The following is a 14,161-nucleotide window of genomic DNA, read 5'->3' on the forward strand; positions in this document are numbered from 1 at the left end:
GTGCTAAGTGGGTCTGGTGTGTGTCACTCAGACAGAACCTCTACCAACCAACCATGGTAATTTGAGTTTCTTTCAAATTTAAATTCCTGTAACTAAAATTTAAGATTAGATAGAAACAATATGTTTACAGAGTATATGATAACTCTATGTATGAGGTTTTTTAAAAACATAAGGTAAGTTTGCAAATTTCACGGGCAGAACTAACGGCGCGGTGCTTAAGGCCGATGATATTGACATAATGAGGCCAACGATTGTACGCTCTTATACACATTGTGTCTGAGTGACTAAGTTCTGCGGGTCTTACGACCTTTTTCCGCATCAGGTCTGAAACCTCGTTTGGTATCAAGCATAGCCGTATCATTTCGCATACCCGTATTAGTTATGCGCGGATACCAAATTCAGACATTGCGGCATATAGGTAACTCCTTTTCGTACTGTCGAATGCGTATTATGAATATCTGATCGATAAAGGATTTTCCAGTTCTTAAGTTACACTAATAATGTCGAATCAGTTGGTTGATAATGGACCTCAGCCTTTCACGCAATATGCTCGCTAGAACCTTATAGACGATATTTAGAAGACTAATCCTGCGATAATTGCTAACAGATTATCTCCCTTCTTGTGGACTTGGGCAGAGCACATTTAAATTCGAATCGCCAGGCCATGCCTTCATCCGACCTTATTTTGCATAGAAGCAGATGCATGCACATTACGAGCCCTTCCCCGCCATGTTTGAATAGCTCAGCCAGCAGTCTGTCGGCTCCCTCGACTTTGTTGTTCTTGAGCCGCTTTATCGGTATTATCTCCTTATAATGGTCGGGTGGCGGGACAAAAATTCCGTCGTCAACGATTGTGGTATCGGGATCGTCACATTCCCTCTGACGTGCGCAGCTGTCACTATTTAACAAGTTCGAGAAGTGTTCCCTCCTTAATTTAAGTAAACTCTGGATATCTGTCTCCAGATCGTCGTCTTTTTTCTTACAGGAAAACGGCCCAGTCTTGAAACATTTTGTAAGTCGCCAAATTCTCTGGAAGAATTTTCGGCTATTTTTCCTATTGGCAAGCATCTCAATGTCCTCGCACTCACGTATTTGGGCCTCTCGTTTTTTCTGTCTGATAAAACTTCTCTCTTCCCGTTTCGGCTCCCGATAGCGATATCACATGGCTCGTGTTGCATCCGATCGCAGCGGGGCTCTATAAGCAGCATTCTTTCTTTACGAAATTCAACATGATCGATCTGGTTTTGCGTTTTTTTTTCACCCACATAGCTGGGTGTATTTTTTTATGCTGGAATCTGGTGCTGCACACTACCATGTTTCGAGCCCTGGCGAAGTCAATCAGCCTCTGTCCGTTACCGGATGTTTCGTTGTGCAGGCTAAATTTCCCGATTGTGGGACCAAAAATTCCCTCTTTGCGCTCCCTGACATGGAATCAGCGACCACGGTTTTTATGCGCTTATACGATCATTCAAAGCGCTCTTGGAAGACAGGGACGTAGGCGCAAATGAGCGAGATGTTGAAAGATTTCGCTTTTATACGAATTATTGCGGGACGCTCGTCCACTGGAGTGAATGACAGTACTTGGCGACGATGTCTCTCCCTCACAACTAATCCAATACCAAATTTTCGCTCCTTTACAAATACAACACCAAATTTTCGCTCCTATCTTGCTTTGGCTTCTCACATCAAAGGGGTGTTCAGAAGCTAGCTAGAAGATACTTGGGCTAAGCCCAGAAGTTATGAGCTGCTTGGACCATATGTATGAGTCGTCCTGGCCACTCCAAATTGAATGGCAATTAGTGACTTTTCCCACTTGCGTGGACTTCTACATCCGGAACCATCCTACGTTGGAGAACATTAAAATGAATTTTCATCAATCAATAGTACCCGAAATCACAGGAAATAAGCAGCATATTGACAGAAGGGTGCACCTAGCAACTATACACAAAGGATATCTTAATAAACAATGAGAACGGTAAAGCGGAAAAGCCTTTTGAAGAGACTCTAATCTATTAATATAAATTGCATGAAAAGGTTCCAAAATAAATACGCGGGTTCCAGCCTGTACCGAACAAAATACAGTACAAAGATCAGACAACGAGGAATAATTACGACGAATAAAGACAAACATTCCTCAAGATTTACTCGTATTCATATTTAAAAAAATAATGTGATTAAAGAAACTATATATATATATATATATACAATATATACCGTAAGGCCTCGTTTTGGGCGGATTATTATTATGCGATTTTCATGTTGTGTGGTTTGTATTTCATCAACAAAATTCTTGGACAATCATCGCAAAGTTTAATTACTAATTGCATTGTCAGAAAAGAAAGAGCTGCACAGAACGTGATTGAAGTTTGTGAAAATCCATCGCCGTTATCGCAAATATATGTAAAGGGTTTTCCAATAAAAGGTGTTACATATTTTGATATTCAAATAAAAATGCTTTTTTTAATATAAATGATCGGATGTTTATCTATATATATAAAAAGAAGTTACATTTCCTTGGTAATCTTATAACTCAAGAACGGGCTCACCTATCCAAACCAAATTTTTAGGCTTTGTTTGGACTATTCAGTAGATGGTTTGTGTTTTAAAATTTTAAGAATCGGATACCAGGGTCTCGAGAAATAGGCCAAAACGTGAACCCGGGTAACCCCGGATAGCAAATGGAAGCTGTTAATGATTTCTATAGTATAGAGTATTTCTCATACCGTTCCGTGACTAGGGTCTCGAGATATAATCTAAAACGTGGACCCGGGTAACCCAGGATGTGTTTGTACAATATGGGTAGCAAATGGAAGCTGCTGATGATTCTATAGTATAGAGTATTTTTGATGCCGCTCCGTAACTAGGGTCTCGAGATATCGGCCAAAATGTGGACCCCGATAACTTAAGGATGTGTTCGTACAATATGGGTGGCAAATGGGAGCTGTTGATGATTGCTATAGTATAGAGTATTTTTAATGCCCCTCCGTAACTAGGGTCTCGAGATATAGACCAAAACGTGGACCTGGATAACCCTAGGATGTGTTTGAACCACATGAGTATCCATTTCGGCAAAAATGTAAAGCACTTATGGATGTAATTGTGAAATTATATGTATTTGGGGAGGTGCGTTGCCATATGTACTCCATCGAATGGCAGAAAAGAGGATTGCCGCACGCACATATACTAATTTGTCTGGTACATAAAATAACTCCGGATCAAATCGATAGCCTTATATCAGCTGAAATTCCTAACCACACTGCTGATCCTGAGTTATTTCAAGTTGTCGTTAAAAACATGATACATGGACCGTGCGGTGAACTAAATGTGAATTCACCATGTATGATTGATGAATGGTTCGCTATATTAGTAGCAATGAAGCTGTCTGGAGGATTATGTCGTTTCCAATGCACGAAAGACATCCTGCGGTTGTTCACTTGGCTGTGCATCTTGAGAATGGCCAACGTGTTTATTTTAATACAGCAAATTTGTTGGAAAGAGCAGCGCAACCCCCAGCAACTATGTTAACAAGTTTTTTCAAATTATGCGAAACTGATACATTTGCGATAACTTTGTTATATTCTGAAGTGCCTTAGTATTACACATGGAATGTGTCTTCGAAAAAATTTCAAAGACGTAAACAAGGAACAGCAGTTCATGGACATCCTGGCATTTTCCAAACAGATGCAATTGGCAGAATATATACACTACATCCAAACAATGTTGAGTGTTTTTATTTGAGATTGTTATTAGTTAACGTGAATGGCCCAAAATCATTTCAAGAATTGAGAACAGTCAACGGTCATTTGTGTGAAACATACCGTGAAACATGCCAACTTTTGCATTTGTTGGAGGATGATGCACATTGGGATTCAACACTTCATGATGCATCTATTTCGGCTCATCCTCAATAAATACGAATGCTGTTTGCCGTTATATTATCAACATGTATGCCATCAAATCCACTTGAATTATGAAAGAAATATAAACATAATATTGCAGAAGATATTTTAATTCGTATGCGTCATCATGCAAGAAATCCTGATTTGTTGATAACTTTGGAAATGTACAACGAAGCTTTGATAATAATTGAAGATATATGTCTACGGATTGCAAATAAAACATTAGTACAATTGGGTATGACCGCACCAAATCGTGACATGCATGATCTGTTTGATCGTGAATTGCAACGTGAGCAGGAATTCAATTCTAATGATTTGCGTTTATTTGTACAATCGAATATAACCAAAACGAATATTCAGCAAAAACATGTATATGACACAATCATGCAAGCCATTTCCAATAATGCAGGTGAGTTATATTTCTTGGATGCACCTGGTGGTACAGGCAAAACGTTCGTTATATCACTGATTTTAGCCACTATTCGATCGGAACAGAAAATTGCATTGGCACTTTTGCATCTTCGGGAATTGCTGCTACATTATAAGAAGGTGGTCGGACAGCACACTCTGCATTAAAATTGGCATTGAATGTACAGGTGATTGAAACTCCAATTTGCAATATTTCAAGAAATTCTGCTATGGCAAAAGTTCTGCGATTAACGTGAATTATTTTATGGGATGAGTGTACAATGGCGAATAAAAAATTACTAGAACATTTAATCGAACAATGCAAGATTTACGTGGTAACCAAAAGCTTTTTGGTGGTGCTTTGATATTACTGTCAGGGGATTTTCGACAAACATTGCCTGTCATTCCTCGGTCAACTCCTGCTGATGAAATAAATGCCTGTTTGAAGTCATCAGTCCTTTGGAGATATGTACAAAAATTGACACTGAATATTAATATGCGTATGCACCTACAAAATGATCCAGCTGTCCATGAGTTTTCAAAACAATTGTTACAAATTGGTGATGGCAAAATACAACTCGACAGAACCAACGGATTGATTACTGTACCGAACAATTTTTGTACAATTACGAAATCGATAGATGAATTGATTGAATGTGTTTTTCCAAATATTCTTCAGAATTACCGAAATCATGATTGGTTGAGAGAACACGCCATTTTAGCACCGAAGAACATTAATATCAATGCCATTAATTTTCAAATTCAAGCAAAACTACTAGGTGTAGTCACGACATATAAATCAATTGACAGTGCTATGAATCAAGATGAGGCAATGAATTATCCAACTGAATTTTTAAATTCATTAGAACCGGCTGGTATGCCACCGCATTGCTTGAATCTGAAAGTGGGTTCTTTGATTATATTATAGCGAAATATTAATTCACCAAAACTGTGTAATGGCACCAGATTGGCAGTGAAAAATTTATTGTCAAATTTGATTGAAGCTACGATCTTAACTGGTAAATCAAAAGGAGAAGTTTGGTTAATACCGCGTATCCCTATGATTCCAACTGATATGCCATTGAATTCAAACGATTACAATATCCTGTGCGTCTATCATTTGCGATGTCCATCAACAAAGCTCAAGGGCAAACACTTAACGTTTGTGGTGTGAATTTGGAGGAATCATGTTTTTCACAACTTTATGTTGCCTGTTCCAGAGTCGGGACCCCCAGCCGTTTGTTTATTCATGCTCAAAATGGAAAAACAAAAAATATTGTTTATCCAAATGTTTTGGATTAAGTTTTAAAATAGCTAGCAAATAATTAAATATATATTTTTTTTATAAATGAGTTTGATTTAATGTTTCACTTTATACGTAGCGAAGTACGTACCGGGCCGCTAGTATCCTTATAAAAAGGAAGGTATGCCGTTAATAGTGGAAAATAACAGCAGGCAAATGACCACCACGACCACGCTTACAGGACAATATCCTTTTCATGAAATTTTCCATAACCGAATTGCAAAGTGACTGCCCTCGATAACCTCACGAATTCCATCTTTGACGACTTGAATCGCCCCTGGGCTGTTGGCGAAGACCTCTTCTTTCACGTGGCCCGAAAGAAAAAAGTCAGAAGGTGTTGCATCACAAGATCTCGATGGCCAATTGTGATCACCTCTTCGAGAGATAACACGGTCCGGAAACTTTTCCCATAAAAAATCAATCGTTTCGTTGCTTGTGTGGCACGTAGCGCCGTCTTGTTGAAAATAAACGTTGTCCAGTTCAAGACCATCCAATTCCGGCCATAAAAAAACGTTAATCATCTCTCGATAGCGATAGATAACACCTGTTACATTGCAGATGATAAAGGTGATTAAGAACCACTTTGCAAACGGTGCAAATGAGTATCAGATGTCGCTCATTAAAAAATGTAGAACCACCGGGTGATTTTTAAGCATTTACCTTTTTAAACAGTTGGTTTAAACAGCTGACGCTCGTTTCGTGTTTTGTTTCACTGCCAAACATCTTCAGTTTGGTCTATAATTTAACCATGAATCGTCTTACAAGCGAACAACGCTTGCAAATCATTGAATTTTATTATAAAAATGCGTGTTCTGTTAAGGAAGTTTATCGCGCGCTTCTTCTTTTTTATGGTCAGTTAAATCGACCCACTGAAGTGGCTATTCGAGCTATTGTGACTAAATTTAGAATCAAATTTACATTATTGGACATCAAACCACCAACACGCTTACGTATAGTGCGAATTGAAGAAAATATCGCAGCTGTATCGGCCAGTGTTAATGATGACCATCAATTATTGATTCGTCGCCGTTCGCAGCAATTGGGCCTCTGTTACTCAACAACGGGGAACATTTTGCGAAATGATTTAGGTATGAAGCCTTTTAAAATATAACTGGTGCAAGAATTCAAGCCGAACGACCTACCGAAACGCAGAATTTTTGGTGAATGGGCTTTTGGAAAGTTGGGCGAAGATCCATTTTCTTATCGAAAATTTGTGTTCAGCGACGAAGCTCATTTTTGGATCAATGGGTACGTAAATAAGCAGAATTGTCGATTTTGGAGTGAAGATCAGCCAGAAGAATTGCAAGAGCTATCAATGTATCCAGAAAACGTCACAGTTTGGTGCGGTTTATGTGTTGGAGGTATCATTGGACCGTACGTCTTCAAAGATGCTGCGAATCGTAACGTAACTGTGAATGGTGAGCGCTACCGTGAAATGATATAATACTTTTTTTTGCCCAAAATGCAAGAGCTTGACTTGCATGACATGTGGTTTCGGCAAGACGGTGCCACATGCCACACACCACGCGTAACAATGGACTTGTTGAGAGGCGAGTTCGGTGAACATTTTATTTCACGTTCGCTACCTGTCAATTGGCCACCCAGATCGTGCGATATAACGCCTTTAGATTATTTTTTGTGGGGCTATGTTATGGAACAACATCAAGACCCACACAAATAGGAGGAGGAGCTCGGCTTAAAAAGGGTGTACGCGCCAATTATATATATATATATGTTAAAGCTATTGTCTATTCAGCCTGCTTCAATTAACGCATTGGAAGACAACATTAAAGCATTTATATATGAGATACCGGTCGAAACATTGGAAAGAGTATGCGAAAATTGGACAAAGCGGATGGACCATTTGAAGCGCAGTCGCGGTCAACATTTGCATGAAATAATCTTCAAACATTAAATTATATGGACTGTACTATCGATTTAAATAAAAATTTCATGCATTTTTTTGAATTTTACGCGTGTTTTTTGGAAAAACGAGGTGCGTTTCGAACGACACTAAGTTAGCACTGGCGTCGTAGCTCTTGAGTGGGACTATTATGCAGCAAACAGGAGGACGAAATATATCTTGAAGTTACCAGAAAAAAGCCGGTTCTTTTCTTCTGAGACAGCCTGTATCTATGGTACTTGACGCTTACACGCTTTTTGGGAGTTTGTCCAAGCTTCTCCTCCTATTTCTGGTACGTCTTGATGTTGTTCCACGAAAAAACTAGCTTCGTATTAAATAAATCGAATACATTCGCTAACTAGACTAAAGTGTTTTCACAGCCAATGGTGTTAGACGTGTTTTTATTCACTCCGTTATATTTCAATTTATTTTGCTATAATTGTAATAATGCAAATGCTATTAAATAACCATTTGAGACATTAACTATAAAAGTTTATTATAATTAATTTGCAAAGGTGCAAATTTAATCTTCTGAGACAGTGACTCTTTTTAATTTGTTTAATTCAAAAAGTTGAATAATGGCGTGTGTGTGTGGTAATAAGGTTGACCTCGCGTAACCAAAAGTTCAATGTGCGAAGTGCAATAATTTCTTCCACACCGTGTGTGTTGACATACTCCCATCAGACTTGGAGTTTATGCTTAGCGAAAACAAGAATTTTTTCTGTAAACTCTGCACTACTGCTCGTCGGAATTCAATCCGCTCACCTCCCCCATCTGCTGCTGTGGAGAATGTGCATCCAATAGAATTTGTGACCACTGCTAAGCCAACTTCTTCGAGTACAAAACCTCCTATTATTGTGAAGCCTACTGCAACTACATCTGATGACAGCAAAAAACATGACTTATCTTTGGAATCTATGTGTGTTTCGATTGATTCCCTTCGTGCTGAGAATTCCCGATTATTAAATTTGCTATCCACCTTGCATGGTGATAACTTAAACCTGCAGAAAAAAATGGATACTATGTATGAAGCTGTTATCGTTTTACAACAAAGTCTCATCAAAAAAGATGAAGCGATTGCGCTTCTCTTTGCGGAGGTCAAAGACCTACATACCATTGTTAAATCATCATTAGACAAATCGAGTAATGATAACATACGCATAAAAAAATTTAGTGCAGCTACTCGCCTGTCATCGTCACATACCATGATGGAAAGAATAATGAGATGGCGCCTATCGTGGTCCCGTTACTTTTCGCTCAGCGAATTTGACAACTAGTTACGTGATTTTAGCTCCAGTATGGCCAGATTACCATTTTCGTAACTTGATTTATCATTTTTTTTGTTATTTTTAATATTTTTTGTCTCGGAGTTTTAGTTCTTTCTTCATGACATTTTTCTAGCTGTTCTAGGACTATGAATAAGTTCATGCGGTTTTTTTCGAAATTTGGAACTTTATTGACGTAAAATGGTTACAAATTTAATATTCAAAGTATTGTCCATCGCTTACTACTACTTTTTCCCATCTTTCTGGCAATTCACGGATTCCCTTTGTGAAAAATTCGGTCGGTTTTGCCGCAATCCACGAATCGATCCATTTTTTGACTTCATCGTAATTACGGAAGTGCTGGTCAGCCAGGCCATGTTGCATCGATCGGAAGAGATAGTAATCGGATGGCGCAAGGTCTGGACTATACGGCGGGTGGGGTAGGACATCCCATTTGAGCGTTTCTAAGTATGTTTTGACCACTTGTGCAACATGTGGCCGAGCATTGTCATGTTGCAAAATAACTTTGTCGTGTCTATCGGCGTATTGCGGCCGTTTTTCTCGCAGTGCTCGGCTCAAACGCATCAATTGTCGTCGGTAGACATCCCCCGTAATCGTTTCATTCGGTTTCAGTAGCTCATAATACACAACACCCAGCTGGTCCCACCAGATACACAGCATAACCTTCAGGCCATGAATATTCTGCGCCGACGTCGATGTTGAAGCATGGCCAGGGTATCCATACGTTGCCCGACGTTTTGGATTGTCGTAATGGACCCACTTTTCATCGCCAGTCACAATTCGATGCAAAAAACCCTTTCTTTTGTGCCGTTGAAGCAGTTGTTCGCATGCCATAAAACGGCGTTCAACGTCTCTTGGCTTCAATTCATACGGCACCCAATGGCCTACCTTTCGGATCATTCCCATGGCTTTTAAACGTTTGGAAATGGTTGATTGATCAACTCCCAAAGTTTTTGCAACCTCTTCTTGCGTTTGAGCCGGATCTTGATCGAGCAATTCCTCCAATTCGGTATCCATGAACTTTGGCGGCGCACCCTCGCGTTCTTCGTCTTCCAAGCCAAAATCACCACTTTTAAAGCGTGCAAACCACTTCTGGCACGTTCGCTCAGCTAGAGCATGCTCACCATAAACTTCCACCAAGATACGATGACTTTCGGCTGCTTTTTTCTTCATATTAAAATAATGAAGAAGAATTCCCCGCAAAAACACATTATTTGGCACGAAATTCGACATTTTCAAGTGTGGTAAAAATATTGTTGTTTACGCTTCAAATAAAAAACTTATACTGACGTTTGTGCCTTACGACAGTAGCTCTCCAATGAATGTTTGGAAATGTGGATCGATGGAATAATAATCAAGTTACGCCATCTGTTGTAAAACCGCACGAAAATATCGATAGACCTATTAATATAATTAAAATGTCATGTTTATAATTTTGTAAAATATTCATTTTTTAATAATTATTTAAATAATTCACTCAGTTTTATCTAGCTTTACTTTTTTTAACATCTGGTGGCATTGCCCGCGATTGCCGGTGTTGTTGGTGTTCTTCTGCTTTCGGCAGTCAAATCTCTCTCTCGCTACTGCAGAGTTGCCTAGCTTTGGATATAAAAACGCACTAAATGCCCATTTAAAGAAAATAAAACACGAAATTTTTATTGTGTTACTTAAAGAACTTTGTATGCGTGACAAATTGTCTGTAGAATGTGCTTTTTTTTTTAAATAAATGTGTTATGCTTATGTACAATTTAATTTATGAGTTTTTTTTGTTAAGCGAGACTCTTTTGTTAAGGGAACGACTTTTTTGCTATATTTGAAGTTATGTAACTAGATAAGGTACTCTTTTTGTAAAAATGTCAATATGGTTTCATTAGTATTTTTTGGTATTTTGTGGCTTATTTTTACAATGAATACAACTCGTAATGTCCTATGTCTGGAAGAAACGATAACACCTCTATGGTTTTAATTCACATTCAGTAAGTTCAAACGCTTTTTAAAACGTGTAAGAAGGTTTTCAATCTTAAGAAGAGTTGAGAGAAGAAGATTTAATATTCTTGCATAACCTTAAATGAAGCCAAAAATTCAAATCATCAAATTTTATAGGAGGAAAAAAAATTTCATTAGCACTAAAATCTTCTCAGAGTGACCTTTTTTTGTTTAATAATAATATAGTTTGTTTTTTAACTTAAATTTTCGGTAGATTTAAATTAAAAAAAGAAACAAACACGAAACTTCAAAATTTTCGTATTTTCGGTATAAAAAAGCACTAAATTTATTGCGAAGAGCAAATGGTTGGCAATACTGCACAACTCAGCAAACGTGACGTCACGTACGCTCTGATGGGCGCAATCTTCTTTCTATCATTCTTGGTCACATACAACGGATGCCGCTTTTTTTATATCTGTCGTCACTTCCCATCTTCCTCATTCTTCTCCCACCTTGTGTTCGGGCAATGCTACTGCTGCTTCTATTGTTTCTAACTGCTCGAATACTCAAGCTGCTGCTGCTATGTCAAGAGAGGCTAAAATACCGGCAGAACCTCTGAGAAGATCATCAGCTAGTATAACAACGCCGCACATAGGTAGATTTAAGCTATTTAGGCGGCCATAATTGGATTTCAGAAAGTTTTCACAACTACAAAAAAAAGCACTCCCACAACTTGAAAATAGACCGAGGAACAATAATGCAACTTCCTACGGTCAATCCCATACTTTGCATTAGCTGTCAGTTAATCAAAACATAGCTATTTCTGAAACGCACGTTATCGTTTTTGTTTAACCGCTGTAAAATCGTATGTTTTAACGTGAATATTTACGGATTTAAGCTACCGAGCTGAGTAATCGTGATGGATTATGATATTTCAGGTGAATATTATCATTTGTTAATGGTGTTTGTGATTTTAATAGTTATAAATGGATAAGTGGTGCCTATTTCATTTAGGGTATAATTTATTTTTGTTTTTTTGTGTTTTTTGGTTTTGAAAACCCGGTTTGGTATATTTCCAAGTCCGTCCAAGTGAAAGTTAGTGTTGAACATGATACCTGGTGCAATTAGCTCGCCACGTGCATAAAAGTGAGCTGCAGATACTTGCAGATAGAGGGTCTATAAAGGGTTTTATACACGCTTGTCTAAAGAATATATATATATATATTTGCATTTGTTTTGATTTCTAAGCCAATTTTGCTTATCTTAGGTATTGCCAGCTCATCAGGCACTAGACAAGTAACTCGTCAATATCTCTACAATCAAATGCAAGGGCAGAATTTGACATCTTTGGAGGAAAAATTAGATTTCTTAGAAGATAGCCTGCTGTCTTGTCATGCATATACAGCTGAATATGTGCAAACATTTAAGAAAAGCTTTTCTTATTTTAAAGCACAGCTTAAGGAAAAGTGGACTAAAGCCAGAAGAAAGGAGGACGCTTTTGTAAAAGTTAACCAGGCTTGGTTAAATGGAACAATCGAAATTCCAAATAAGTCACATTTTCGCCCTGGCCGTCCATTGAAATCATTCGAAAAGTGTAGTGAGCGAAGTAAACGTAGGAAAACGGAAGAAGTCCGTTCCATGGTAGAAGATACAGCTATTATACATGCTGCGCAATCCACTCTTATAGCAAAAGGGCAGAGGGACGCCTCGCGAATCCTGAAAGAAATCGCAGAATCACCATCACGCGCAGCAAAATACAAAAGTGCATACAAAGAATCAACAAGCCCGGGGAGAGGTAATATATTGACACCGCATGCAGCCTTAGCTATGTTTGTAGAAGCAAACTTAACAAGAGAGCAATATGAAATAATTCGTAATACAAACCCTTATCTTTATCCCTATTACGATCGCTTATTACAAGCTAAAAAAGAATGTTACCAAACGCAAATACGGGTAACTAGTTCTTACGCAGAAACTGACTTGCAAAGCCTCATCGATAACACAATTATGCGCTTATCAATGTATTTAGAGGAGGTGCTCCTCACTCTAAGCGAGGACGAAAGAAATTCTCTTACTATAATATGCAAGTGGGGATGCGATGGTTCCCAGCAAGCTAAATATAAACAAAAAATTGAGGATACTTCTGGTTCGGATGCCAACATTTTTCTTAGCTCTTTTGTGCCACTACAAATCACCTGCGGAAACGAAAACAGAAAAATTGTTTGGCAAAACCCTTCTCCGTCATCTCCTAGATTCTGTAGACCGATAAGATTTAGGTTTATCAAAGAAAGTATAGACGTCACGAAAGAAGAAATAAATTTTGTTGAATCCTCAGTAAACAACTTAGTTGCTTCTGAAATAGAGCTGCAAGGAAATAAATTTGTTTTCCGGCATATTTTTAAGATGACGATGATTGATGGTAAGGTTTGCAATGCTGCCACCGATAGCAGGTCCACTAGCCAATGTTATTTGTGTAAAGCAACATCAAAAGACTTTAACAATCTAGACAAAAAGAATGAAGTTAGCCTAGATTCCCTTGACTTTGGACTATCCGTTCTGCACGCTAGAATAAGATTATTCGAAAGTATTTCGCATTTGGCTTACAAATTGCCAGTGAAAAAGTATAGAGCAAAGAGAATAGCTGAGGAAGAACTGTTGGAAAAAACCACAAAAGAAACCATTCAAAAAAGATTTCGGGATGAGTTAGGCTTACTTATAGACATGCCCAAAGCAAATTATGGTAACACCAATGATGGCAATACAAGCCGGCGATTTTTCGAAAACCCAAAATTGGCTGCAGATATCACAGGTGTTGATTATAATTTCATTTACAAGCTTAAAATAATACTGGAAGCCATATCTAGTGGCTATGAAATTGATTCTGCTAAATATGATGAATATGCATTGGATACCGTGGCATTGGATACGCGTGGCATCCGATGACACCCACAATGCACAAGATACTAGTGCATGGCGCTGCTATAATTGAAAACTCATTATTACCAATAGGACAACTGTCAGAGGAGGCTCAAGAGGCGCGCAACAAGCATTTCCGGATGTATCGAGAAAATTATGCACGGAAGTTTTCTCGTGAAGAGTGCAATCGCGACATATACCACCGATTGTTGTTAAGCTCGGACCCCTTTTTGAGCAGTATTTCAGTTCATCGCAGAAGAAAGAAAAAAGCATCAAAGTCGTTTAGCCCACACCCTTTAAATATGTGGACAAAGATGTGACAGAACACCTTAATTCAGAAGGCGAAAACTAATAAATTAATCAATTTCTGTATATACATATCTATTGTGCTTTTGGTGTATTTTTAACAAATATATCTGTAAATATTTTTCTATTATATATAAAACAATTTTTTGAAAATCGATTAAGGTAACTTTTATGCAAATACTAGTGAAATATGGGCCTATTTTTACTTTGGGAA

General features: G+C 38.2%; 1 protein-coding gene across 1 annotated transcript in view; it reads left to right on the forward strand.

The window, feature by feature from the left end:
* The window catches only part of LOC129250204 (calcium-dependent secretion activator-like), a 136,508-nt gene that overhangs the window by 47,470 nt on the left and 74,877 nt on the right, over positions 1 to 14,161 (forward strand). The window lies entirely within an intron of this gene.

Source organism: Anastrepha obliqua, chromosome 6, assembly GCF_027943255.1.
Source record: "Anastrepha obliqua isolate idAnaObli1 chromosome 6, idAnaObli1_1.0, whole genome shotgun sequence".
NCBI lineage: Eukaryota > Metazoa > Arthropoda > Insecta > Diptera > Tephritidae > Anastrepha > Anastrepha obliqua.